Source organism: Ovis aries, chromosome 1, assembly GCF_016772045.2.
Source record: "Ovis aries strain OAR_USU_Benz2616 breed Rambouillet chromosome 1, ARS-UI_Ramb_v3.0, whole genome shotgun sequence".
Taxonomy (NCBI): domain Eukaryota; kingdom Metazoa; phylum Chordata; class Mammalia; order Artiodactyla; family Bovidae; genus Ovis; species Ovis aries.
This window is the reverse complement of record NC_056054.1, coordinates 89,015,730-89,042,486: the sequence shown is the minus strand read 5'-3', so window position 1 is coordinate 89,042,486 and position 26,757 is coordinate 89,015,730. Positions and strand designations below refer to the sequence as shown.

At 40.2% G+C, this 26,757-nt stretch overlaps 1 non-coding gene across 1 annotated transcript; it reads right to left on the bottom strand.

The window, feature by feature from the left end:
- Positions 1-7,058: 7,058 nt before the first annotated feature.
- LOC114111036 (U6 spliceosomal RNA) lies at positions 7,059-7,165 on the bottom strand. Its single transcript, XR_003587163.1, has one exon. It is a non-coding gene; the product is annotated as a U6 spliceosomal RNA (small nuclear RNA).
- Positions 7,166-26,757: the final 19,592 nt, after the last annotated feature.

The window sequence follows — 26,757 nt, the reverse complement described above, 5'->3', positions numbered from 1 at the left end:
GGCAAGAATACTGGGTTGCCATTTCCTCCTCCAGGAGATTTTCCTGACCAAAGGATTGACTCAGCATCTTTTATGTCTCCCGCATTGGCAGGAGGATTCTTTACCACTGAGCCACCTGGTGAGTCCCATTTCTAGGTGTCGATAGTGATAAAGAACCCCCCTGCCAATGCAGGAGATGTCAGAGATGCAGGTTTGATCCCTGGCTCAGGAAGATCATCTGGAGGAAGAAATGGCAACCCACTCCAGTGTTCTTGCCTGGAGAATCCCATGGACAGAGGAGCCTGGTGGGCTATGGTCTATGGTGTTGCACAGTCGGACACAGTTGAGCAGCTGCGTGCACACACACACACACATATACTTTATTTATTTACTTTTGGCTCTGCTGGGTCTTCATTGCTGCAAGAGGGCTTTCTCTAGTTGCAGCGAGTGGGGTCTACCTTCACTGTGGTGCACAGGCTTCTCACAGTCATGACCTCTCTTGTTGCAGAGCAAAGGCTTTAGGCACATGGGCTTCAGCAGTTGCAGCACACAGGATCAGTAGTTGTGGCAGGTAGGCTCATTAGTTGGGGCTCATGGTCTCTAGAGACCAGGCTCAGTAGTTGTGGCACACAGGCTTAGTTGCTCCTTAGAGGCATATAGGATCTTCCCAGACCAGGGATCGAACCAGTGTCCCCTGCATTGGTAGGTGGATTCTTACCCATTGTACCACTAGGAAAGTCTGGGGTACTGTCTTCTTATATAAGGTGGTTTTCAGAATATCCTTTCTGACAGAAGGGCCCGGATGTCAGACTTGTTTAAAAATCCTATTTGGCTGAAAGATCTGATTCATTGAATGAACACTTTTCTTTCCAGGGCATGGAATGCAGTTCCTTCCAAAAGGTGACTGACCAATAGAGGGAGATACTCTATGACTTTGTTGAAAAATCTCATTAGAGTTTACCCTTAATCACTTGTCAATAAATGTGAAAGTGAAAGTGAAGTCGCTTAGTCGTGTCTGACTCTTTGCGACCCCATGGACTGTAGCCCACCAGGCTCCTCCCTCTATGGGATTCTCCAGGCAAGAGTACTGGAGTGGGTTGCCATTTCCTTCTCCAGGGGATCTTTCTGATGCAGGGATCGAACCCGGGTCTCCTGCATTCCAGGCAGACGCTTTAACCTCTGAGCCACCAGGGAAGTCAATAAATGTAGGGACACCTTAAACTAGAAGGGTCTTAAAAGTCATACTGCTCTCACCCTTGTCGTAAAAGTAATTATACAACTTCCCTGGTGGGCCAGTGGTTGGGAGCCCACCTGCCAATGTAGGGAACATGGGTTTGATCCCTGGTCCAGGAAGATTCCAGGTGTCTTGGGGCAACTAGGCCCATGCACCACAGTTACTGAGCCTGCATGCTGCAACTACTGAAGCCCATGTGCCTAGAGCCTGTGCTCCACAACAAGAGAAGCCACTGCAACGAGAAGGCCAAAAACCACAATTAGAGAGTAGCCCCTGCTTGCCGCAGCTAGAGAAAGCCTGTGAGCAGCAGTGAACGCCCAGCACAGCCAAAAATAAATCAATAAAAAATTTAAAAAGCAGTTACAACTAAATTTATTGAGGGCTTGTGTGCCAGGAACTGTTCTTTAAGCTTTACATATGTGATTTAATCATTGAACAATCCTTTGAGGAAGGTATTACTATTTTCTCCATTTGAAAGATAAAAGGCACAGAGAGGTTGAGTAACATGCCCAAGGTTACACAGGAAGGAAGTGGATTTGATCTTCTGAACCTGGGCACCTATCAACGACACATTTTGCTGCCTGTCATTCAAAGAAGATTATACATAGGCAAGGTGTACTTGGAGAAGTGTCTTCTCATTTTCTGTTTCTAGAGGAACAGCAAGCTTCTGCCACATGAAGCACTAGGTCCCTTTACCCGCATTCATGTTAACCTGCTGGAGAAGCCTGCTGGGTTCAGCATCTCGTCTTTCATTGCAGAGCTTGGCCTCTCTTTCCTCAGCTGGTCTTCAGCATCATCTTCCGCATGTGATAGGAGGGAGGGGCGACTGCAGACTAGGAGCTTCCTTCTCGGCTATTGGTTATCCATCCTCTGATGTGATCATTGTCCTGGGCACCCACAGGCAGTAAAAAGTGGCTGACACCCCACTCCTTGGACAGGAAAGATCCCACCAGCATCATGGGCTTCAAGAGAGAGAGGCAGGTCAATTACTTACGGTGAATATTGCGGATGAGGGTACTTGGGAGAGACCAGGTCTTAAGGAGAGCTCTTGGGGATCCCACCCCTGCTGCTGTGGAGAGGGACTGAGGGGGCCTCTGGTGACCTTGGCTTCCGATACTGTGTGCTGAAACTCACATCTGCCTCTCTTTTCCTGTGTAAACCAGGATTGCAAAATTACTCACTCCACTTAGATATGTAAAGAAAACACAGTTTCTTTTTTCTCTAGGTCATTCTGTTTTCCCATGTGAGTCCCCACCTGCCCGATAACAAAAGGGAAAAAACTAATTTTAGTTTCACAGCTTCTAAAACTTTGTCATTCAATTTTTAAAACAGTTTCTTTAGGTTTAACTCTGTGTTTTGGGGCGAGGTTCTGTCTTTCTGGTTCTTCCATTCTTCTGCCTGCCTCTCTGTAAATGGTATTGCTCATGCTTCTGAGACCAGGCCCCTGGCTCCCTCATCCCATTGCTATGCCCCTCTTAAACCCAGTGCCTTAGCCAGGGCTTTTATGGGAATGCAAAACAGTTCTCCTGCCATGGATGCTCTCTTAATTTATTTCATTCTCTTTAGACAGAGATGTGGAGAGGAGAGGACAGGGGCCCGGGTCTGGTGTGCCACTGTACACCTCCTTTTAGCATCAAGCTGCAAGGAGAGGCCTGCTAACCTTTATCAAAAGCAGAAGAGTATCCCCTTTATAGTGATAGTGAAGTCACTCAGTCATGTCTGACTCTTTGCTATCCCATGGACAGTAGCCAACCAGGCTCCTCCGTCCATGGGATTTTCCAGGCAAGAATACTGGAGTGGGTTGCCACTTCCTTCTCCAGGGGATCTTCCCGACCCAGGGATAGAACCTGGATCTCCCGCATTATAGGCAGACTCTTTACAGTCTGAGCCTCCAGGGAAGATTCCCTTTATACTAAGGAAGAAACTCTTAAATTAAAGTGCTTGGTTCATGAACCTCTAAAGAGAATAAAGTAAAATTGAAAGTGTTCGTTATTCAGTCAGGCTCCTCTGTCCATGGGATTCACCTGGCAAGAATACTGGAGTGGGTAGCCATTCCCTTCTCCCGGGGATCTTCCCAACCCAGAGATCGAACCAGAGTCTCCTACATTCCAGGCAGATTCTTTACTGTCTGAGCCACCACGGAAGCCCTCTAAAAAGTTTAGAGTATCCAATTCATTTTTTCCAAGCTTGTTGTTAGTGACTGTCCTGACCTGCCTGAGGCATTACACCTCTAGGCAAGCCCCGGGGATGCAGGCTGCAACAATAGAGATTTAGAGAGGAACTGAAATGTAGTCTTTCCTCCATAACAACAGGAGACTTATTCCAGGACCTGCTACAGATACGAAACTCCAGGGATACAAGTCCTTTATATTAGACGGTGTCGGGTTTGCATATAACTCATGTACCTCCTTCTGTACACATTGTGTACACATTGTGTTTACATGCAACTCATGTACCTCCTTCTGTATACATTGTGACTTCCCTGGTGGCTCAGACTGTAAAGAGTCTGCTTACAATGCGGGAGACCCGGGTTCGATCCCTGGGTCAGGAAGATCCCCTGGAGAAGGAAGTGGCAACCCATTCCAGTGTTCTTGCCTGGAAAATCCCATGGACGGGGGAGCCTGGTTGGCTACTGTCCATGGGGTCGCAAAGAGTCGGACATGACTGAGTGACTTCACTATCACTATCACTATGTACCTCCTCCTCTACACATTAAATCATCTCTAGAGTATTTGATACCTAATACAATGTAAACATGTAAATGGTTGCCACAGTGGCAACTCAAGTTTTGCTTTTTGGAACTTTCAACTTATTTGTTTTTTTCCTGATTATTTTCCATCTACAGTTGGTTGAATCCCTGAATGTGGAAGCTGTAGATATGGAGGACTTACTGTACTTTGTTTACTGAATGATGTCTTCATTCTATCAGTGTAGGCTTGGGCAGCTTAAGGGGAAGAGAAGTTCTAGAATGTGTTTAAAAGTGCTCCTCAAAGGAGAGGCAGTGGGGTAGTGTTTAGGTACATGGATTCAGGGCTTCCCTGGTGGCTCAGATGGTAAAGAATCTGCTCGCAATGCAGAAGACCTGGGTTCGATCCCTGGATTGGGAAGATCCCCTGGAGGAGGGCACGGCAACCACTCCAATTATTCTTGCCTGGAGAATCCCCATGGACAGAGGAGCCTGGTGGGCTACAGTCCATGGGGTTGCAAAGAGTCATGACTGAGCAATAAGCAGAGCACATGGATTCAAGATCCAGATTGGGCTCTGCTATTTCTTTGTAATTTGGACAACTTTATTTATGTGCTGTGCTTAGTCACTCAGTCGTATCCTACTCTTTGTGACCCCATGGACTAGCCTGCCAGGCACTTCTGTCCAAGCAGATTCTCCAGGCACGAATACCGGAGTGGGTTGCCATGCCCTCCTCCAGGGGATCTTCCCAACCCAGGGATTGAACCCAGGTCTTCTGCATTGCGAGCAGATTCTTTACCATCTGAGCTACCAGGGAAGCCTTTATTTATATTACTTTATTTATAGGTAAACTCAATTTCTCCATCCTTAAAAATGGGATAATAGTAATATCTACCTCCTGGAGTAATTACAAAGTTTATATCTGTGAAGATATATAAAGAACTTTTATTTTGCTATCTCATAGTGAACACTCAACCAATGTTAGCTGTTCATTTATTTATTTAATTTTATTGCCACACTGTGTGACTTGCAGGATCTTAGTACCCTGATCAGGGATTGAACCTGGGCCCAGCAGTGAAAGCGCCAAGTCCTAATCACTAGACCACCAAGAAACTCCCCAATATTAGCTATTTAAATTCTGAACGCACAGAAAATACTGGATTTTAAGTCTTAGAAGCTCCATATGTATGATATGGGGGGAAAAGCATGGATTTTCCATATAGACAGCCTAAGTTGCATAATGTTGAACAAGTGATATGGCCACTGTGAGGCTCGGTCTAAAGAACGAGGATGAGGGTATCGTAGGACAGCTACTAGGATTAAATGAAATAGTGTATGTGAAACACTCGGAAAAAAGTTGGGCAGATAACTGAGGCTCAACCAATAGTTCTTCCCCTTTCTCCTTAGGTTAGTAACATGCTCTTTTATAATGGTTTACTGTTATATCCTCAACCAGAAATCTTGGGTTTCTATAGTCCCCTAACTGGCTGGTGCATAGGAGAAGTCCAACAGATTCACTGACATTCAAATAAGCCTCCAAATCTGGGACTGAGGACCCAGAAGTTCTTCTCGTCAAGTGCAGCTGGTCAGAGGACAGTTTCTGTCTTCTACTTTTCAGATCTCATAAGATAAATATACGTATTTCTCCCTTCTTTGTCATACAGTTTCACTGAGGTCCGTTGGAGGCATTTGCATCTGCTTTCCTCATATTGCTCAGCCCACACTTGGAGAGAATTGTGTTTGCATAAATACTAGCAGATGAGTTTTTTAAATATCACTTTTTCTCTCCTGGCACTCTGTGAGAGAAATGAGCAAATATAAACAGAAGAGTATCAGACTCGAAATATAGCAGATGGGTTCCTGCTGGGAATCTGGACTTTCCTGGAGTTACACACTTGGGAGATGTAGGATTATGACAAAATCCACTTGTAATGCTCTTGCTTTTTGTTTCTTAGGCACAATATTAATTACTTAATGACTAAGCTTAACGTACACTTTAAGCCTGACTTTTCTCATTGGGAAACAAGCAGGATGCTATAAGCACTCTATGTAGGAGGGATTCTCTTCTCAAGCCTAGCATAAATCCAGTTTGATTGAGATATCAAGGAGAAGGAAAAAAAAAACCAACAACAATGTTTATCTTCACTCCATGCTGCAAGGGCAGGGGAAAAAAGGAAACACTTCACTTCCCATGTCTAATGGCCTCATGCTTATGACCAAGAGTTTATTATGGATACTAAAAAATGGGAACAGATTGTACATACTTCCTGACCAATCCTGATTCAGGTCATCTCAATTCAGACTACACATCCTGAGAGACACATCTATACCCGAGGAGTTGATCATCATCCTTAACTCAGTCTACAGCTTTGGCTCAGACTTGATTAGATATTATCTTCATTCATTCATTCAACAGATTTATTGAGCATCTGTTATTGACTAAGCACTGCATTAAGAGTGGGAATGTACCAATGAAGAAAATAAGTATAGTCCCTGACTTCACAAAATTTAAGTCTAGTGGGAAAACAGATACTTATCTTATGATACAGTCATTCCGTTACACAGGTATCTTTAAGAAGCACAGTAAAGCAATAGTTTCTATTCCCATCATCTGTAATATGTTCCAAGAACTGGCTTTGGAAAAAATGGGAGGTAGAAGCTCCCTGTGACCTCCTGCCGTCAGAGACTCCACAGGATCTTTAAGACCGCTCCATGGAAGAGGTCCTTATCCACTGTTGGACTTGACTGACCCCTAGCCTTCATGAGTTAGGGTCGCTTGTGAATGACTTCTGGATCTCAGAGAAAGCTCCACCTTTATTTTCTATTTTTATTTTTGAGAATAAAAGTGGTATTTTTATTTTGATAGTTAAACCCCTCCTTAAACGAGGTTGACGTTATTACAGATAAGACAAAGTTTTCCTTTGCTATGGTATCTATTTTATCACAGCTATAAATTTTGAGACCTTATATGATTTTCATTACTAAAATGGTATAAAGAGTTTATATTCACATTCTTGGGATAGAGCCCTAGCTTTATTGCTTCATAAAATGGGTATATTCAAACATTATTTATTTATTTATTTATTTTTTTACTTTTAATTTTTACTTTATTTTACTTTACAATACTGTATTGGTTTTGCCATACATTGACATGAATCCAAAAATATGGAACGCTTCACGAATTTGCATGTCATCCTTGCACAGGGGCCATGCTAATCTTCTCTGTATCGTTCCAATTTTAGTATATGTGTTGCCGAAGCGAGCACGAAAGCTCCACCTTTAATCAATAAGTATTAGCTTGTTTTTTTTTTTTACAAGAATGATCATCAATAGATAAATAAGGCTTAACAAGGGAGGCACTGTGATGTAGGGTAAAGACCACAGGCTTTGATGTCAGCTCTGAGTTCTAATCTTGACTCAAACATTTATTAGCTATGCCCCTTAAGTGACTTATTTTACTTTTCTGTGGTCTAATGCCCTCATATCCGAAACAGGGAAAACAGCACTTGACTCTGAATTGTTGAGATTCTTAAAATGAAATAATCACTAAAAAAGTACTCAGCATCCTCCTCCATTATGCTCAGGAACTCTATTCTGCATGACACAGTACTTGCCTTTGAAAGAAAACATCATTTGCATGAAATACTTAATGACCACCATACAACTATGAACTATTTGGTAAAGGATAAATTACCTCCATAACTATCTTTGCCCATTCTAACTAGTACCAACTCTTTCTGCTTCTGTAGCTCAAAACATATCTCTCCAGCAAGAGACCCAACCAGGGAATTCCACAAGAAATCAGAATGCTCTAATAGGAAATCAGAATAAGAGTAATAAAAGGAGAGCCTCAGCCTTGTCACACTGAGTGTAGTCCCTGTCCTTTATTTTACTGTTCTTTTCATTCATTAAAAATATTATCTGTTATCTTCAGGATGCTTGAAAATGTGGGGCTAGAGATAGAACTTGTGGGCCACATTCAGCAGGAAATACACAGCTATATGCCGTGACGTTACCTCAAGCAATGCCTGTGTCCTTTAGGACTCCTGTACCGGAAAATCATGAGTTTTATAGCTGAAGAGGGGCTAGATCCCGAAAGAAGTCTGACCAGCAGCTCCCTCTGATTATCTGTCTTATAGATTTCTCCTGAAACCCTCAGGTTACCAACAGGGATATTATGATTTACCACATGGCTAAGTGATGGGGCTAAAGTGAAAAGCTCCAAATTTTATACACTTATTAAATCAAGACATAGTTTCAAAAACCTGGAAGCATATATAATGTCTAAAACATAATCTATGAATTATATGTCAGCCATTAAGAATTATCATGGTTACCTAATTTTCCAAGTGATAACAGAAAAAGACATATTTAGCAAAAAGCAGTGCACAATATTCTAATACAGAATGAGAACAACTGTGTAAAAGAATGAATCTATGCCTATGAAAGCCCTGGAAAGAAACACACTACACGGTTAACATTCTGAGTGTGGGAACTATGGCTGGCTCTTTCATTTCTACTTTTATTTTTATATGTTTATATCATCTTAAAAGTGCTTCCCTGGTGGCTCAGATGGTGAAGACTCCACCTGCAATGCAGGAGATCCAGGTTCAATCTCTAGGAAGATCCGCTGGAGAAGAAAAATGAAGACTTCTGAGGCCAAGATTATGAACTTCCCTGAGATGATTTTCACGAATCATTTCCAAAGAAGATTTTCAGTAATTCACTAGTTGGCTCACTGAGGTAAGTTGAATTGAGCAGAGGCAGCCTTCTTCAGGAACTTAATGGGGATCAGGAAGCTTGCTTTGATTGGATCTTGGGTTGTGGTCTTTCTTCACAGCGGCTGTAATTGTTCTTTTTCTGCACAGCCTTGTTAGTGTTAGGTCCTCCACTTCCTCTCAAGATCAAGCTTTGATCTTTCCAAGTCATGGCATCTGCTTGTGCTCTTCTGTGGGGTGAAGGCGGGTGTGCAGGGGCAGCGGAGACAAAGCCAAAAGCTGAGTCCAGCCTTCACTGCAAGGTCACGTGGAGCGGAACACGGCTGCAGACTTAAAAACCCAAAGCAGCTCCTGTCCCTCTTCTCTCTTTTTAAGGTAGTCACCAAACTTCCGCATAGCTTGTGAGCAAACCCCATTATCCTCATGATCTGAATCAGCCTATCTCAAGGAATATTTTATTTTTCTTCAGAAGATTCTCCTGACAGCCATGCCATATTAACAGTCTTACTTGCATCCCAGCCCTTGTCTCTTGCACACGTGGCTTTTCCTTCTGGTTTCTCGTGACAGTTTAAAAGTCTTTGAGAAGGATTGTGGGCTGGCCAGGACCACATGAAATCAAGCCCATGAAATCAGACCATTAGACATGTTCCAAGAACTCAGCCTATTCCACTCCCTTTTTACTTAGAAAAGTAGAAAAAGTTGGAGTCGTGTCCTAAGCTTCCAGGTCACATGCCCTGTGGCTTCTAAGCCAAGCTGATCTGGATGGGGTAATGTCCCCAGGTCTCACAGCAGAGTTACAGCCTTAGTTGCCCACTGTGTTCACGCCCAGTGCCACCTGAAGCCTTGGCCTTGAGCTTGCCGTTCAGCTCTACCGTTATGCTTTGAGATAAGATTTTGGGGGAAATGGTGCATCCTAAAAATCCCCAACAAAGAAGTACAAAGAAGTAATTTAAATTAATGTCTTGACTCTTGCCACCCAGATAACTTATAATCAGAAAGGGGATGGCCCTGGATCAATATCACCATGTCCCTGATTAGAGCCTTACAGCAACCTGGACGAAGAATTCCAAGCCTTAGGACACAGAACTTGTAAACCAGAGAGGACAGCAGTCAGATGACTTGTTCAGCCAGGTTTTACTGGACAGTTTAGTGTTAGCAGGTCCAGAGGGGGCTGTGCTTAGCCTGAGTCAGCCAGGGTGTGACAAGCCACAGTGCCGATTTCACCTTTGTAAGCCAACCAAGTTCCCTGCCCCCTCCACCCCCTCAGCTGCTGTCAGCCACCTCTGCCAACTTGTTCATTTTGTTTCTATTTTTCTCCCTCTCCCTCTGTCACTGGGCAGCCAGCTCCTCTGCTATTTATCCCCAGCAACACACCCGCTGATCTTCAGAATACTGCTGTTAAGTTTGGTGACTCATTTGTTACTTAGGTATTTTGAGTTCATTACTCTTCAGCCACGTTACCGAGAAGAACCACACAGAGCCAAAACAGAGAAGAGAGGAAATGGGGGCGTGCAGATGGGAGGGGATGGGGCAGAAATCCAAGAGCTGCTGTGGAAAAATTCAGCAGAGGTGCTGTTGTCAAAGCTTGGATTCAGAGTACAAGGCCATTCCAAAAGCAACAATGGGAAGGAAATAGTGCTTTGATTAAAATTTCATTGAGAGTCCTGGACACACACCCCAGAGCTCTCCCACAGGGAGGTGGCGTGTTCAGGAGTCCAGAAGAATCGTCATTGCTCTTTGGGAATATTTACGAACAACCACACCCAAGCTGTTGGCCAAAGCAAGGTGGAAGGGTGCAGTTACGGGTCAGCCAAGCACCGCCTACAAAATACAATGCAAATCATTTTCCCTAAACTTCCCCAATAGCCATGTGCCTTTGGCTCAACTATCTAGATTTGTCTTGTGGACAATATCTGGTATGAAGTTGCTGCTGTCCAGAATAGACAGACACTGCTTATGTTGTCAATGATGGGAAAATCCTGTGTGATAGGTCAGGCAGAAGATTCATGAATATGTATATTTCAGAGGCTCCCAGAAAGTTGCTTCAAAATTAATTTTCCTGAAATGGTTCCCCCAAGACTGCATCCCATGATGCTTCTTCTTGCACTGGAAGCCTACCTTGTTCTATTTTCAATCCTTTTTAGTAAGAGTATTGAGTTACTGTTTGTAATATTTATCATCTGTTCCTAGTTTGGGACTTGCAAGATTAGCATGCTGAGAGATATTAATTCCTTTCTAATTATGCATTCTTTAATTTGACAAATATTTTCTAAATGTTTAATGTTGGAGGCAGCTCTTCAGGTCCAAAGCTGAGGAATGAGATGGAGAAATTCCAGAAAAGGGTTGTGAACCCTATCTGAGAAAGAAACTGAGGAGAATAGAGTGAGGACTGATTCATGACAAATCTCAAGATTATTGAGTTTGGGGCTGTTAATTCCTTCTTACCCAGCTTGGTATGTTAAATGAGTTCATTGTACTTAACAGCTGCTAAAGGAAAAGCATTTGCCTGGAAATAGTAAGAAATATAAAAAAGGTATATTGTGAAAATCATGTATTGGGATGACGGAGCAGGTAGATAGAAGGATCTAGGTCTCTGATGACATGTGTCACCATCTTAACCAAGACGATAACAAATCAGTAATCACATAGATCACATTCTCTGATTTATTAGACAAAAAAAAAGCTTGCTTACAATATTTAATTTCCTTGGATTAGGATAACTAAATATTCTTCTAAATAACATGAGTAATAAATCATAGCTGATGGGCCAAAGGAAAAAGATTGTGACTAAAATTAGTACAGAGAGCTAAACAATTAAATATATCTCAAAACTTATGTGATACAGAGAAATCTATAAAAACTTGAAAACGTTTATTATAAAAGAAGAAACACTAGAAATCAATGCGTCATTGTCCAAATCAGGACACTGGAAAAAAAGAGAGCAGCATACACACAAAGAAAAAGAAGGAAAGAACTACTGCAGAGGAGAAATTAATTAAATAGAAAACAAAGTTGCAGTAGAAATGATCAAAGAAACTAAAGCTGGAGGTTTGAAAGACTAATAAAATCCACAGATTAAAAGAAAAAATCACTACATATATGTAGAATTTTTGAAAATAAGAGAATTAAAAAGAATAAACGTCATGCAACTAAATTTGGACACTTACATGAAATGGCCGGTTCCCTAGAAAAAGGAAACTTACCAAAACTGACTCAAGTAGAAATACAAAATTTAATTAGACAGCTATAGTTTTATTTTGAAAATTGAATTGGTAGTTTACAAATGAAAATGAAAACACAACTCTCCAAAACCCATGGGAGGCAGCAAAAGCAATTCTAAGAGGGAAGGTTATAGTGATACAAGAAACAAGAAAAATCTCAAATAAATAATCTGAACTTACACTTCAAGGAACTAGAGAAAGAAGAACAAACAAAACAAAAGGTTAGAAGAAGGAAAGAAATCATAAAGATCAGAGCAGAAATAAATGAAATAAAGATTTTCATTTATTTTTATTATAAATGTTTATTTTTATAAATGTTTCATTAAACATTTTAATAAAACTTTAAATAAGTGTTTTATTAAATGTTTTAATAAAATATTTAGTAAAATGTTTTATTAAAAAGTCTTCATAAACAATAGAACAGATCAATGAAATTAAAAGCTGGTTCTTTGAAAAGCTAAACAAAATTGAAACACCTTTAGCCAGACCCATCAAGAAAAAAAAAAGGGAGAGGGCCCAAATCAATAAAATCTGAAATGAAGGAGGAGAAATTACAACTGATATCACAGAAACACAAAGGATCATAAGAGAATACTACAAGAAACTATATGCCGATAAAATGGACAACCTAGAAGAAACAGACAAATTCTTTAAAAGATGAAATCTCTCAAGAACTGAACCAGGAAGAAATAGAAAATATGAAGAGACCAATGAAATTAGATCAATAATTTAAAAACTCCCAACAAAATCTAGGACCAGATGGTTTCACAGGTGAATGCTATCAAACATTCAGAGAAGAATTAATACCAATCTTTCTAAAACTATTCCAAAACATTGCAGAGGAAGAAATACTTCTGAATTCATTCTATGAGGCCACTATCATCCTGATACCAAAATCATAATACTCAACAATGAAAAGCTGAAAGCATTTCCTCTAAGATGAGGAAAAAGACAAGAATGCTCACTCTTGCCACTTTTATTCAACATAATATTGGAAATCCTAGACACGGCAATGAAAGAAGACAAATAGATAAAGGAATCCAAATTGGAAAGGAAGAAGTAAGTCTGTCACTCTTTGCAGATGACGTGAGGCTATACACAGAAGAATCCTAAAGACACCACCAGGAAACTACTAGAGCTCATCGATGAATTTGGTAAAATCGCAGGATGCAAAATTAATATACAGAAATCTGTTGCATTTCTATACACAATGAAGAATCAGAAAGAGAAATTAAGGAAACAATCCCATTTACTATGACATCAAAAAGCATAAAATACCTAGAAATAAATGTACCTAAGGAAGTAAATGTACCTAAGGGATCCCTGGTGGCTCAGATGGTAAAGCATCTGTCTACAATGCGGGAGACCCGGGTTCGATCCCTGGGTTGGGAAGATCCCCTGGAGAAGGAAATGGCAATCCCCTCCAGGACTATTGCCTGGAAAATCCCATGGACAGAGGAGCCTGGTAGTCTACAGCCCATGGGGTTGCAAAGAGTCGGACACGACTTCACTTCACTTCACTTCACTTCACTTTAAGGAACTAAAAGACCTGTACTTGGAAAATTGTGAGACACCACCCTTATGGCAGAAAGCGAAGAGGAACTAAAGAGCCTCTTGATGAAGGTGAAGAGGAGAGTGAAGAGCTGGCTTAAAAGGCAACATTCAAAAAAAGCTAAGATCATGGCATCCAGTCCCATCACTTCATGGCAAATAGATGGGGAAACAATGGAAAAGTGTCAGACTTTATTTTCTTGGCCTCCAGAATCACTGCAGATGGTGACTGCAACCATGAAATTAAAAGGCGCTTTCTCCTTGGAAGAAAAGTTGACAAACCTAGACAGCATATTAAAAAGCAGAGTCATCACTTTGCCGAGAAAGGTCTGTATAGTCAAAGCTATGGCTTTTCCAGTAGTCATGTACGGGTATGATATATGGATCATAAAGAAGGCTGAGCACCGAAGAACTGATGCTTTTGAATTGCGGAGTTGGAGGAGACTCTTGAGAGTCCCTTGGACTGCAAGGAGATCAAACCAGTCAATCCTAAAGGAAATCAATCCTGATTGATTGCAGGGACTGATGCTGAGGCTGAAGCTCTAATCCTTTGACTGCCTGATGCTAAGAGCCAACTCATTGGAAAAGACCCTGATGCTGAGAACAGTTGAAGGAGAAGGGAAAGGGGACGACAGAGGACAAGATAGTTGGATGGCATTACTGACTCAATGGACATGAGTTTGAGCTAGCTCTGGGAGATGGTGGAGGACAGGGAAGCCTAGCATGCTGCAGTCCATGGGATCACAGACAGTTGGACTGAGTGACTGAACAACAACAAAGAGATGGAAAGATGAAGCGTGTTCTTAGGTTGAAAGAATTAACACTGGTATAATGACTGTACTACCCACGGTCATCTACAGGTTCAATGAATCCCTATCAAAATACCAGTGACAGACTTCCCTGGTGGTGAAGTGGATAGGAATCCACCTGCCAATGCAGGGGACATGGGTTGGGTCCCCGGTCCAGGAACATTCCACATACCACAGAGTAACTAAAGCCCATGCACCAGAAATGCTGAGACTGTGCACCAGAGCTACTGGAGCCTGAGCTCTCTAGGCCCTGCAAGCCACAAGTACTGAGCCCGCATGCTGCAACTACTGAAGCCCATGTGCCTAGACCCTGTGCTCCACAACAAGAGAAGCCACTGCAATGAGAAGCCCATACACCACAATGAAGAGTAACCCCCACTCATGGCTACTAGATAAAGTGTGCACACAGCAACAGAGATTCAGTGCAACCAAAAATAAATGAATAAACATATAGTAAAAAAAAAGGCACTTTTCACAGAACTAGAACAAATAATTTGAAATGTGTATGGAAACACAAAAGGTGCTAAATAGCCAAAATAAGAAAGAAGAACAGAGCTGGATGAATCACACTCCCTGACTTCAGACTCTACTACAAAGCTCTAGTAATCAAAAAGGTATGGTACTGGCACAAATAGGGACACATAGATCAATGCAGCAGAATGCAGAGTCCAGAAACAAACCCATACACTTAAGGTCAGTTAATCTATAATAAAGGAAAAAGGAATATACAGTGGGGAAAAGAGTCTCTTCAATAAGAAATGTTGGGAAAATTGCAAGCTATATGTAAAAGAATGAAGTTAGAACATTCTGTAACACCATATACACAAATTAACTCAAAATGAATTAAAGACCTAAATGTAAGACCAGAAACCATAAAACTTCTACAGGAAAACATAGGCAAAACACTCTTTGTCATAAATTGTAGCAATGTATTTTTGGATCTGTCTCCTAAAGAAAAGGAAGTAAAAGCGACAATAAACAAACAGGACCCAATTAAACTTAACAGCTTTTGAGCAGCAAAGGAAACCATTGACAAAATTAAAAGACAATCTACTGAATGAGAGAAAATATTTGCAAATGATATGACTGAGAAGGAATTAATACCCAACATGTAGAAAGAGTTAATACAACTCAACGTAAAAAAAGTGTGCAACCTAATTTAAAAATGGGCGTCAGAACTGAATAGATATGTTTCCAAAGAAGAAATGCAGATGCCCAACGTGAAAAGATGCTCATCATCACTAATCATCAGGGAAATGCATCACCTGACACCTATCAGAGTAACTCTTAGCAAAAAGAACACAAATAACAAATGTTGACAAAGATGTGGAGAAAAGAGAACTCTGCACACTGTTGGTGGGAATTTAAATTGGCATAGCCACTATGGAGGTTTCCCCAAAATCTACAAAACTAAAAACAGAACATCCATATGACCCAGAAATCCCACTTCTGGGTATATATATCTCGAAAAAACAAAAATACTAATTCAAAAACATACATACACTCCAGTGTTCATAGCAGCATTATTTATAATTGCCAAGATATAGAAGCAATCTAAGTGTCTGTCAACAGATGAATGGATAAAGAAGATGTGATATACACATATAATGGAATGCTACTCAGCCATAAAAATGAAAATTTGCCATTTGCAGCACCATGGATAGCCTTAGAGGGTATTATGAAAAGTGAAATAAATCTGATAGAGAAAGAAAAATTCTATATGAAATCACTTAAATGCTGGAATCTAAAATGTACAACAAAATAGGGAGTATAACAAAAAAGAAGACTTACAGACATAGAGAACAAACTAGTGGTTACCAGTGAGGAGAGGGAAGGAGAAGAGGCAATACATGCACAGGGAATTAAGAGATACAAGCTATTATGTATAAAATAAGCTACAGTGATATAGTGCGCAACATGAGGAATATAACCAATATTTCATAATAAGTGTAATTGGAGTGTAATCTTTAAAAATTGTGAATCACTGTATTGTACATCTGCAACTTATGTAAGATTGTGCGTCAACTATATTTCATTAAAAGTTAATTTTAAAGTCAAACTTTAGATGTAATTTAAAAAATTAAAATTTGAAAACCTATCTACAAAAACAGTTAGGATTAAGATTTATGGTCTGTTAGGGTTTATCCCAGAATTCAACACTAGAACATTAGAAATTTTTTTTTCTAAATTTTAATACTTTTGGAATAACATGAATCAGTCATGGAGGTATATGGGTTCCCCATCCTGAAGCCCCCATCCACCTCCCTCTCCCACCTGCCTCCCTGCCCATTCCATCCCACGAATTAGAAAAGTTATTGACATAAATCATTATTTTTATATATTACTACATTTATATATTAGAGGAGAAAAATAATTATCTCAATGTCTGAAGAGAAATATATGATAAAATTTAATCATGGTAAAAATTCTTAGCAAATGCATTATAGAAGGACCTTCCTTAACATGAAAAAAGGTGCCCACCCAAAATGTATAGGAAAAAATACACCAAATACGTTCAATAATTAACTTTTTTAGAAGCATTTCTTTTTAAGTAAGGAATATGACATGATTTTCATCATCACTACATTTATTAAATTGAGTAATGAAGGGCCTAGTGAACCACTAAAAGATAAAAAGAAATTAAATGTATAAGGATTTGAAAGGAAGAAACAAACTTGTTAGTCACAATTAATGAGATTATATAAAAATTCAAGACAATCTACAAACTATTAAAATAAAAGAGTTCAATAAAACCCACAAATACAAAATTAAAATGCAAAAATCAGCTGTATTCCTATATATAGAAGAAAAATAGTTAGAAACTATAATAATAATAAACAACAATGATCATACTCCCTAGCAGCAAAAAATTAGGAAAAGAAGAAAAAAAGAATGGAACCAAAGATGTATATCACAATTGTGCAAATAGCTATATAACCATATGGGAAGACGTAAAATACTATTAATACCTAAATGACTACTGAGAGATACTATATTTTGTGAAAGGAAGACTCAATAAAGATGTCAATTCTTCATGAGGTAATTTAAGTTCAGTGCAACTCCAATGAAAATCTCTGAGCGTTGTGTTGTTTTGATTGATTAATTGACTTGAATGGCAATTGGTAATTTCAACCTAAGTTCAAAACGTAGAGCATTGAGAAGACCATAGACAGACAATATATTTACAAAGATAAACAAAATTGGGAGAACTTGTCCTGTTGCATATCAAGTTAATTAAAGTCAATAACAATGAAGTTACTGTGAGATTGATTACTGGAGAGGCAAATAACTGAGGCAACAGAGTAGAGAGACCAAAAAGTGCCCCAAACACACATGGAAGTTAACCCTGTGGCCAGTGTGTGGTGTTACAGATCAGTCAAAACATGGGCTAAAATAATTGGTTCCCTCATAGAAAAATAAAATAAAATTACACAGACCATAAACAAAAATCAATTCTAGATGGATTAGACTCCCAAATGTCAAAGTCAAGCTTTAAAATTTAAACAAGAAAATGTGGAAGAATATGTTTATGACCGTGGGAAAGGAAATTGCTTTTATTTTATTTTAACATTATTCATTTACTTGTTTTACAGGGTCTTCGTTGCTGCCAGGGGAGTTTCTCCAGCCACGGCGAGCAGGGGCCGCTGTTCGATGAGTGCTCAAGCTTCTCATCACGGTGGCCTCTCTTGCTGCGGAGTGCAACCTCTAGGCTCTGGGACTTCGGTAGCTGTGGCTCGTGGGCTCAGTCGCTCCATGTCATGTGGGATCTTCCCTGACCAGGAACTGAACCCGTGTCCCCTGAATCGGCAGGCAAATTCTTGTCCACTGTACCACCAAGAAAGTCCCCAAATTGTTTTTAACATAAAGATACAAAAAGCACAAATCATAAAGGTGCAGACTGACACATTTCAGTATATTAATACTAAAACTTAACAAGAAGACTCAAAGTGATAAGTCAAGTCAGAAGCTGGCAATGTGTATTTATAATACATAGACCCCCCCGCCAGATTACAATTATCAATAATGTAGTCCATAAACTATTAAGAACAAGGCAACTGAATAGGGAGGAAATAAGCAAGAGATGTGAACAGACACTTCACAAAAAAACAACACTGAAACTAGTGAATAAACATAAGGGGAAAAAAGGTCAAGTGTATTAGTAATCAGAGATACAGTAAGGCAATCATGTATCACTTTATACCTATCAGATTAGTAAAATTAAGAAAAAATGTTTGCGTGTTGGTGAGCCTGTGGGAGCTTGTATGCATACAGTGTACTATTTCTACGCTCTGCCATCTGGAATGTAAATTTCATGAGGGCAGGGATATTTTTTGTGTGTGTGTGGTTCACAGGCATAATCTGCAGTGCCTAGAAGAATGCTTGCACTGCCGGGAGGTAAAGGCAAGAGGGGGGAAAGTTGAAGGTGCACAAAAACTAACTCCATTCATAAGAATGTGATTTACAGAAGTTATCCTAGGAAAACTTTTCTATACAGGCACAACAGATCATGTCCAAGCGTTTGTCATTTCAAATTAGCAACAAGTTGGAAGTAAGAGAATACATAAATAATAGATTGCGGAGTATTTAGACAATGGAATAATATATGCCAGTTAAAATGCATAATTTAGAACTAAGGTATCACTGTGGTTAGAACGTTATATTTTTCTCTATACTTGAAATATATTGCTCAAAATATGCCATTAGAAGAGTTATACTCTGTCTTGCTGCTGCTGCTGCTAAGTCGTTTCAGTCGTGTCCGACTCTGTGTGACCCCATAGATGGCAGCCCACCAGGCTCCCCTATCCCTGAGATTCTCCAGGCAAGAACACTGGAGTGGGTTGCCATTTCCTTCTCCAATGCATGAAAGTGAAAAGTGAAAGTGAAGTCACTCAGTCGTGTCCGACTCTTAGCGACCTGATGGACTGCAGCCCACCAGGCTCCTCCATCCATGGGATTTTCCAGGCAAGAGTACTGGAGTGGGCTGCCATTGCCTTCTCTGATACTCTGTCTTGAAGGGGTTGAAAAATGTTAAATATACAAAACTTCAATATAAAAGGAAATATTAAACTGTATAGTTATTTTTGCTACACAAAAGTTAAAAAAATAAAACTGGATATGGTAAGAGGTACAAAATGATGTGAAGAGAATCTCTTCAGAAAAAAATCAGAGAGGTGTTTATGTATGAAGTTGCACTTAACATTTAATTGTTGGAAATGGAGCAAAGAGATTCTTAGTGGAGGAAATAAAGGCCTAAAGAGAAGAAATAAAGCATTGGGAGAAATGTAGGACATTTCAGAGAGTGTGTGGAAGTTCAATTTGACTAGAATATAAGATAAGTACAAAAGAATGGTGAAAGATGGTTTGGGATAAAGTCTTGGAGAAATTTAAATGCCAAGTGAGAGTCCTGGTTGAGAAAACCCAAACCACGTTAGGTATATTATAGTACCTGGATCTGTGTTTCAAGTACTTAAGGCTCCACTTGAATTTTCCTTGGGAGATCAGCTTAAGATATATTCCTAATGAATTAAAGTTGTTTCCACTTAAAATTAGAATATCAGCAAGACACCAAAATAGTAATAATATATTAACATACTCTTTTAAGAGAATAATACAGTTTAGAGAAAGATGTAAGTAAATAAATTTATCTAATTTAACGAAGTGCTTTTCTTCCCACATTTCTTTCACTGTTATCGTTACTTAGTTTACCTACAATTTTCCCTCTGTCTCACGTGTAAAACAGTTTTTTTTAAATTGAAATATCGTTGATTTGTAATAATCTGTTAATTTCTGCTATACAGCAAAGTAATTCAGTTACACATACATATAAACTTTCTTTTAAAAATATTCTTTTCCATTATGATTTATTATGAAATACTGAAGATAGTTCCCTGTGGTATACAGAGGGACCTTGTTATCTATCCATTCCATATACAGTAGTTTGCATCTGCTGACACCAAACTTCCACTCCATCCCTCTCCCGTATCCCCTGCCCCTTCACAACCCCAAGTCTCTTCTCTGTGTCTGTGAGTCTGTCTCTGTTTCATAAATGTTCATTTGTGTCATATTTTAGATTCCACATGTAAGTGATATATGGTATTTGTCTTTGTCTGACTTACTTCACTTAGTATGATCCTCTCTAGGCCCATCCATGTTGCTGCAAATGGAATTATGTTGTTCTTTTTTATGGCTGAAGAGTATTCCATTGTCTATCTGTATCTCATCTTTATCCATTCATCTGTCAGTGGACGTACGGGTTGTTTCTATGTTTTGGCCGTTGTGTGTGGTGCTACTGTGAACATAGGGCTGCATGTATCTTTCTGAATTACAGTTTTGTTTGGGTATATGCCCAGGGGGGAGATTGTTGGATCATATGGCCACTATTTTTAATTTTTTGAGGAACCTCTATACCATAAAACAACTTTTCATTCACTTATTTTTAGACTTGAAGGCTCAGTCTTCAAGTGAACAAATAAGTGAGCTTATTGGTTCATTCATTCATTCTACTGATATATGTAACAGCCTAAGCCAAATAATGGCTCAGAGGTTAAAGCGTCTGCCTGCAATGTGGGAGACCTGAGTTCGATCCCTGGGTCAGGAAGATTCCCCTGGAGAAGGAAATGGCAACCCACTCCAGTACTCTTGCTTGGAAAATCCCATGGACCGAGGAGCCTGGTAGGCTACAGTCCATGGGGTGGCAAAGAGTCGGACACGACTGAGCGACTTCACTTTCACTTTCACTTTCAAGCCAAATAATACATGGTCCTTACTTTCTTGGAGCATACATTCTAGGACAAGACATATATATATATATATATATATGTATAAATAAACCAGCAATGAAACAGAGGTGATAGAGGTGTGCATAGGATATCTTGTAGAATAGAGGAGCAGCAGCTAATCAGGGAGTTAAGGAAGGCTTAGTAGAGGAAGAGATGTTCAAGAAGGATGTGCAGCAGTTAGTTAGCTGGACCAAAGAGGAGAGGCTAGGAGAGCACTGAGGAGGAGGCTGGGGGTATAAATCATTCTGTGTGTATTGTCAAGTGTGATCAGAAAAAGAAAGTCGTAGAGTACATGGCTGAATAAGAGTCAGAGAGGCAGGCAGGGGCACACCACGAGGGATTAGGAGTTAAAGTGGTTTTGTTTTTATTTTGGTTTGCCACACCTCACAGCATGCAAATCTTAGTTCCCTGACCAGGGATCAAACCTGTGCCCCTTCAGTGAAAGCACAGAGTCTTAACCACTAGACTTCCAGGGAAGTCCCAGGGTGTTTTAATTTTATCTTGAAAGCTACTGGGGAACCATCTAATTAATTTAAGCAGGGAAATAACATGATCTGATTTGTATTTTAGGAAGATTATTCTAGCAGATTGGAGAAGAAGCAATTATCAGACCACTATAGTGATGCAAGTGACAGATGACAAAGGTGTCATTAAAGTAGATGCATTGGAAATGATCAGCAGATGGTAGGAGGCAGACTCTAGAAGCCTAAGTAACTGATCAGATGTGCAGCTGAGGGAGGGACGAGTCCAAGGGCATGGCCTCACTTCTGGCTTGACAGCTCTGGGGCTGGTGATGCTTGTCACTGAGGCAGGAGGAGAAACGGGTTTATGGGAGAAAATGATGCGTTTAACTGAAATCTGTTATCACCAATGTGGAGAGAAGTTTGAGTTGAATGCATTTAGCACACATTTGGGACTGAGGGTCATATGTGGAAGCTGAAGCAGTGTATTTGATGGAAGACCACCCAAGAAATGTCATAAGTAGACCAGTAGAGCAAAAGGCAGAAGACACAGCCTCCTTCCATCTGATCAAAGAATAAAGTATGAAAAAGGAGGAGAGAATGGTGTCACGAAAACCAAAAGAGAAGAAATGTCAAGGAGGGAGGTTCCATGTTAATAAGGACTGTAGAGAGGTAAGGTCAGATACTATTGGCCACATGGCAGTCACTGATGACCTTATAGAACAATTTTATTGGTATAAGAAGGATGATTTCCAGATTTCAGATTACAGTAGCCTTTCAAATGAATAGGAGATGAAAGTGGAGACAATAATAAGTAGACTCTACAAACTTGGCTTTGAAGGAAAGAGAAAGGGCTAGCATTAAGAGAGAGGAGCAGTGTGTGGATGAGTAAAAGTTGTTTTTAAAGAGAAGAGATGAAAATATTTACATGCTGTCAGGAAAGATCAAGTGAAAGGGAAGCTTAGAGTAAGGGAGATAAAGGGTATGATTAATAGAGTAAGAGTTTCCTGAGGAGGAGGCAGAGATCAGATGAAGGGATTAGCCTTGAACTGGAGAAAGAGTCATTCTGAAACAGGAGGAAAGGATAGCATTAGAGTTTTTAGCTTTTAGGTGCTGGGGAGGGAACTCAGGGAGTTCCAACCTGATGGCTTTTGATTTTCTGGTAGGGTGGAAATGAAGATGATTTGCTGAAACCTTGAGGGCTTGGGAGAAAATAAGGAAAGGGTGAGAGAGAAGAATGACAGGTTAAATAGGTAGAATGTTAGAGAATGGCTGATATTCATGGACCAAGAAGAAGAGATCTGGGGGGGGAGAATGCTGGAGAAGATAGAAGGCAAGGCCACTGGTATTGAGCAGTCAAGGGCATGTAAGATCATGTGACATAAGTCTTCCCCATGAAAATCAGAGTTTCACAGTTTTATGGCATAAGAGGTGGTGGAGAGAAAATAAGAATATGAACCAGATTCCAAGTCCTGGGTGAAGCTTCAATACTTTGGTCACCTGATGTGAAGAGCCGACTCATTGGAAAAGACCCCGATATGGGAAAGATCGAAGGCAAAAGGAGAAGGGGGCAGCAGAGGATGAGAATGTGTCGTAGCATGACCAACTCATTGGACATGAATTTGAGCCAACTCTGCGAGATAGTGAAGGACAGGCAAGCTTGGCATGCCGCAGTCCATGGGTCACAAAGAGTCGGACGTGACTTAGCAACTGAAAAGCAATAACAGGTGAAGGTTGGGAGATTCATGATTCCAGCCAGTGACTCAGAGGAAATATTGTTATAAATTATCATATTTGGTTTGATTTTAAAGTTTTTGTTGATTTAACATAGTAACAAGTTTTCAACTTCTTAAATATAATATATAACTTTTAATGACAGATTTCAAGCAAACATATTTTAAGTACAAAGAATAATACATTTGGTAGTAATTTGCCACCACATAAAAAGCAATCTGAAAGGAGGCAGGGAGTGAGGTGCCTTTTCAGAATTCCCAGTTAGCTACTGTCTGTTCATTCCTCCTTTCACGCCAATCCTTCAAGAACCAAATAATATTTATTGAACATTTACTATGTTTCAGATCCTCATCACTGGGATGTGCAAGATATATCTGAATTCATCAATTCCAAAACACACATCTCCTGCCCTCCTCCCAGTCTTTTAATATCTCTGAAATCCACTGGGATACTTCTTACACTGATGTCAGCCAGGCTTCAGTCACGATGTAGTTGTCATGGTCTGCCCAGGCTCAAACTTACTCATAGCTGTCCATGTTGTCATTTTTTCAATTGAGTTAAGTACATTGTTGGTAATAACATGTTGAGCTTGGTAGCCATTTAAATTACCAAAAATTACACTATGTTTGTTGTTGAAATGAAAAGTGATTTAAAAAAACAAAAAGAAAGAGAAGTGATTGTATTTGCAGAAGGCATGAAAATAGCAGGACATCAAACTGACATTATCAGAGCAGATATTTATCACTGGAGAAATTACCACAATTCCACACTTATTGCAAAAAATAAGAGCCAAGTGTTTTATGGGACGCATGAAAGAAAAAATACCTATAAACAAATAAAACTGTGCTATGTTTTGTTATTGGTATAGACAAAAAAAGAACTGCCTAGGATAAGCCAAGCAATACAGTTGAAGGCAGGGAGAATCGTTCCATATTGCAAAGTCATGAGAGGCTGGTGTGACAGATTCCTGGTCATCGAGTTGTGGTTAAGGCATCATGTCACAGTTTAGTTGGCAGGATTTTTTTTTTTTTTCGTAGTGAAACATAAAATGATGATGTGTCTTAAATGTGTTTTAGAATGGATGCCCTAGAACTATCTAAATATTTTGTTTTAGAGAAACAGAATGTCAGATCTGGAAAAACAAATTCCTTTCTTTCCAAATGAGGAAACTGAGTCCCAGGATGTAAGACGCTGGCCCAGGATTGCACCACACAGCTTGTCAGAGGCAGAGGAAATTTATTTACTGTAGAGATATTATTGAGCCTTCTGGCAAAGAAGCAAGAAAAGATAAAACTTATATAAAGGCTTAATGGCCCAGACCTCTGTTAAAAACCCTGTGATTGCTCATTTTTTTTCCTATTGGAAAGATGATAAACAGGTTTAGTAACTACTAATCAATAACCTCAGATATGCAGACGACACCACCCTTATGGCAGAGGGTGAAGAGGAACTAAAAAGCCTCTTGATGAAAGTAAAAGAGGAGAGTGAAAAAGTTGGCTTAAAGCTCAACATTCAGAAAACGAAGATCATGGCATCCGGTCCCATCCCTTTATGGCAAATAGATGGGGAAACAGTGGAAACAGTGTCAGATTGTATTTTTTTTTTTTTTTTTTTGGCTCCAAAATCACTGCAGATGGTGATTGCAACCATGAAATTAAAAACACTTACTCCTTGGAAGGAAAGTTATGACCAACCTAGATAGCATATTCAAAAGCAGAGACATTACTTTGCCGACTAAGGTCCATCTAGTCAAGGCTATGGTTTTCCAGTAGTCATGTATGGATGTGAGAGTTGGACTGTGAAGAAAGCTGGGTGCTGAAGAATTGATGCTTTTGAACTGTGGTGTTGGAGAAGACTCTTGAGAGTCCCTTGGACTGCAAAGAGATCCAACCAGTCCATTCTGAAGGAGATCAGTCCTGGGTGTTCTTTGGAAGGACTAATATTGAAGCTGAAACTCCAATACTTTGGCCACCTCATGCGAAGTGTTGACTCATTGGAAAAGACTCTGATGCTGGGAGGGATTGGGGGCAGGAGGAGAAGGGGATGACCGAGGATGAGATGGCTGGATGGCATCACCGACTTGATGGACGTGATTTTGAGTGAACTCCGGGAGTTGGTGATGGACAGGAAGGCCTGGCGTGCTGCAATTCATGGGGTCTCAAAGAGTCGGACATGACTGAGTGACTGAACTGAACTGAAGTGAATCTTTGACAACATGCTTCTGATTTATGCCATCATCTATATCAATTTGACCCCTTAACCGTTGTCTTCACTGGCTTTATGGCTTAACTATTTCTTAGAGTACACAATCTCAGTGTCCCGTTTTCTTTTTCTCAAGAAAATTTCAAGGTATATAAACTGAAAGTGAAGTCGCTCAGTCATGTCCGACTCTTTGCGACCCCGTGGACTGTAGCCCACCAGGCTCCTCTGTCCATGGGACTCTCCAGGCAAGAATACTGGCGTGGGTTGCTATTTCCTTCTCCAGGGGATCTTCCCAACCCAGGGATCGAACCCAGGTCTCCTGCATTGCAGGCAGACACTTTAACCTCTGAGCCACCAGGGAAGCCCATGAGGCAGTTTTAAAATTGACTTAGATAGCAAGCTATTATTTGCTGTGACATGTTTTTTGAATACTTAAGAAAACTAAGTTTCTTACTGTCAGTCTTCCCCTGGAGCTGGGATAGTTAAGGACAGCAGGTGTACAAACTCAAGAGGCACAATTAAACCAAGGACAGTGGTGGTATCCTGTCCTGTTCAACTGATGAAAGCATCATGGAGTAATTAGAGAATTATCACTTCCTTCCCCTTCCTTTGGCTCCATGCTGTCAAAGAAGCCAGCTCTTTGTTTACCATCCACAGCTCCTAATATTGGTAAGAAAATACAGCACAGAGTATGAAGATAAAGATGAGAAGTACTTAATTTTCTAGTCTTGCAGTGGAAAGCTCCTGACACTTGTGGTAAGAGTTTCATGGCCAGCAGTTGGAATGCTTGAACCAAATACGATTCTCAAAAAAAAATTGAGGCTGTTTTGGTTGTAATAGCTGCTTTTGTTTTATTCTTACTAAATAATGGTATGCTGGTCATCAGTCATACCAGGCAGTTATAAATTATTACTATTTATAAATGAATCACTCTAAGGGCCTTAGGCACCCCACTCCAGTACTCTTGCCTGGAAAATCCCATGGACGGAGGAGCCTGGTAGGCTACAGTCCATGGGGTTGCTAAGAGTTGGACACGACTGAGCGACTTCACTTTCACTTTTCACTTTCATGCATTGGAGAAGGAAATGGCAACCCACTCCAGTGTTCTTGCCTGGAGAATCCCAGGGACGGGGGAGCCTGGTGGGCTGCCATCTCTGGGGTCGCACAGAGTCGAACACGACTGAAGAGACTTAGCAGCAGCAGCAGCAGCAGCAAGGGCCTTAGGAGGATTCAGAGACCCTATTTTTCTCTTCTCCCCTCTTTGAGGCTTCTTTTATCTCTAAGTGTCTCCAGTACAGGAGAGGTTTGTGCTTTTTTTCATAGTAAAATTGATCCCTAGTGTATCTTCTTATTCATCCTTCTGATCTTTCTTTTTTGTAAATA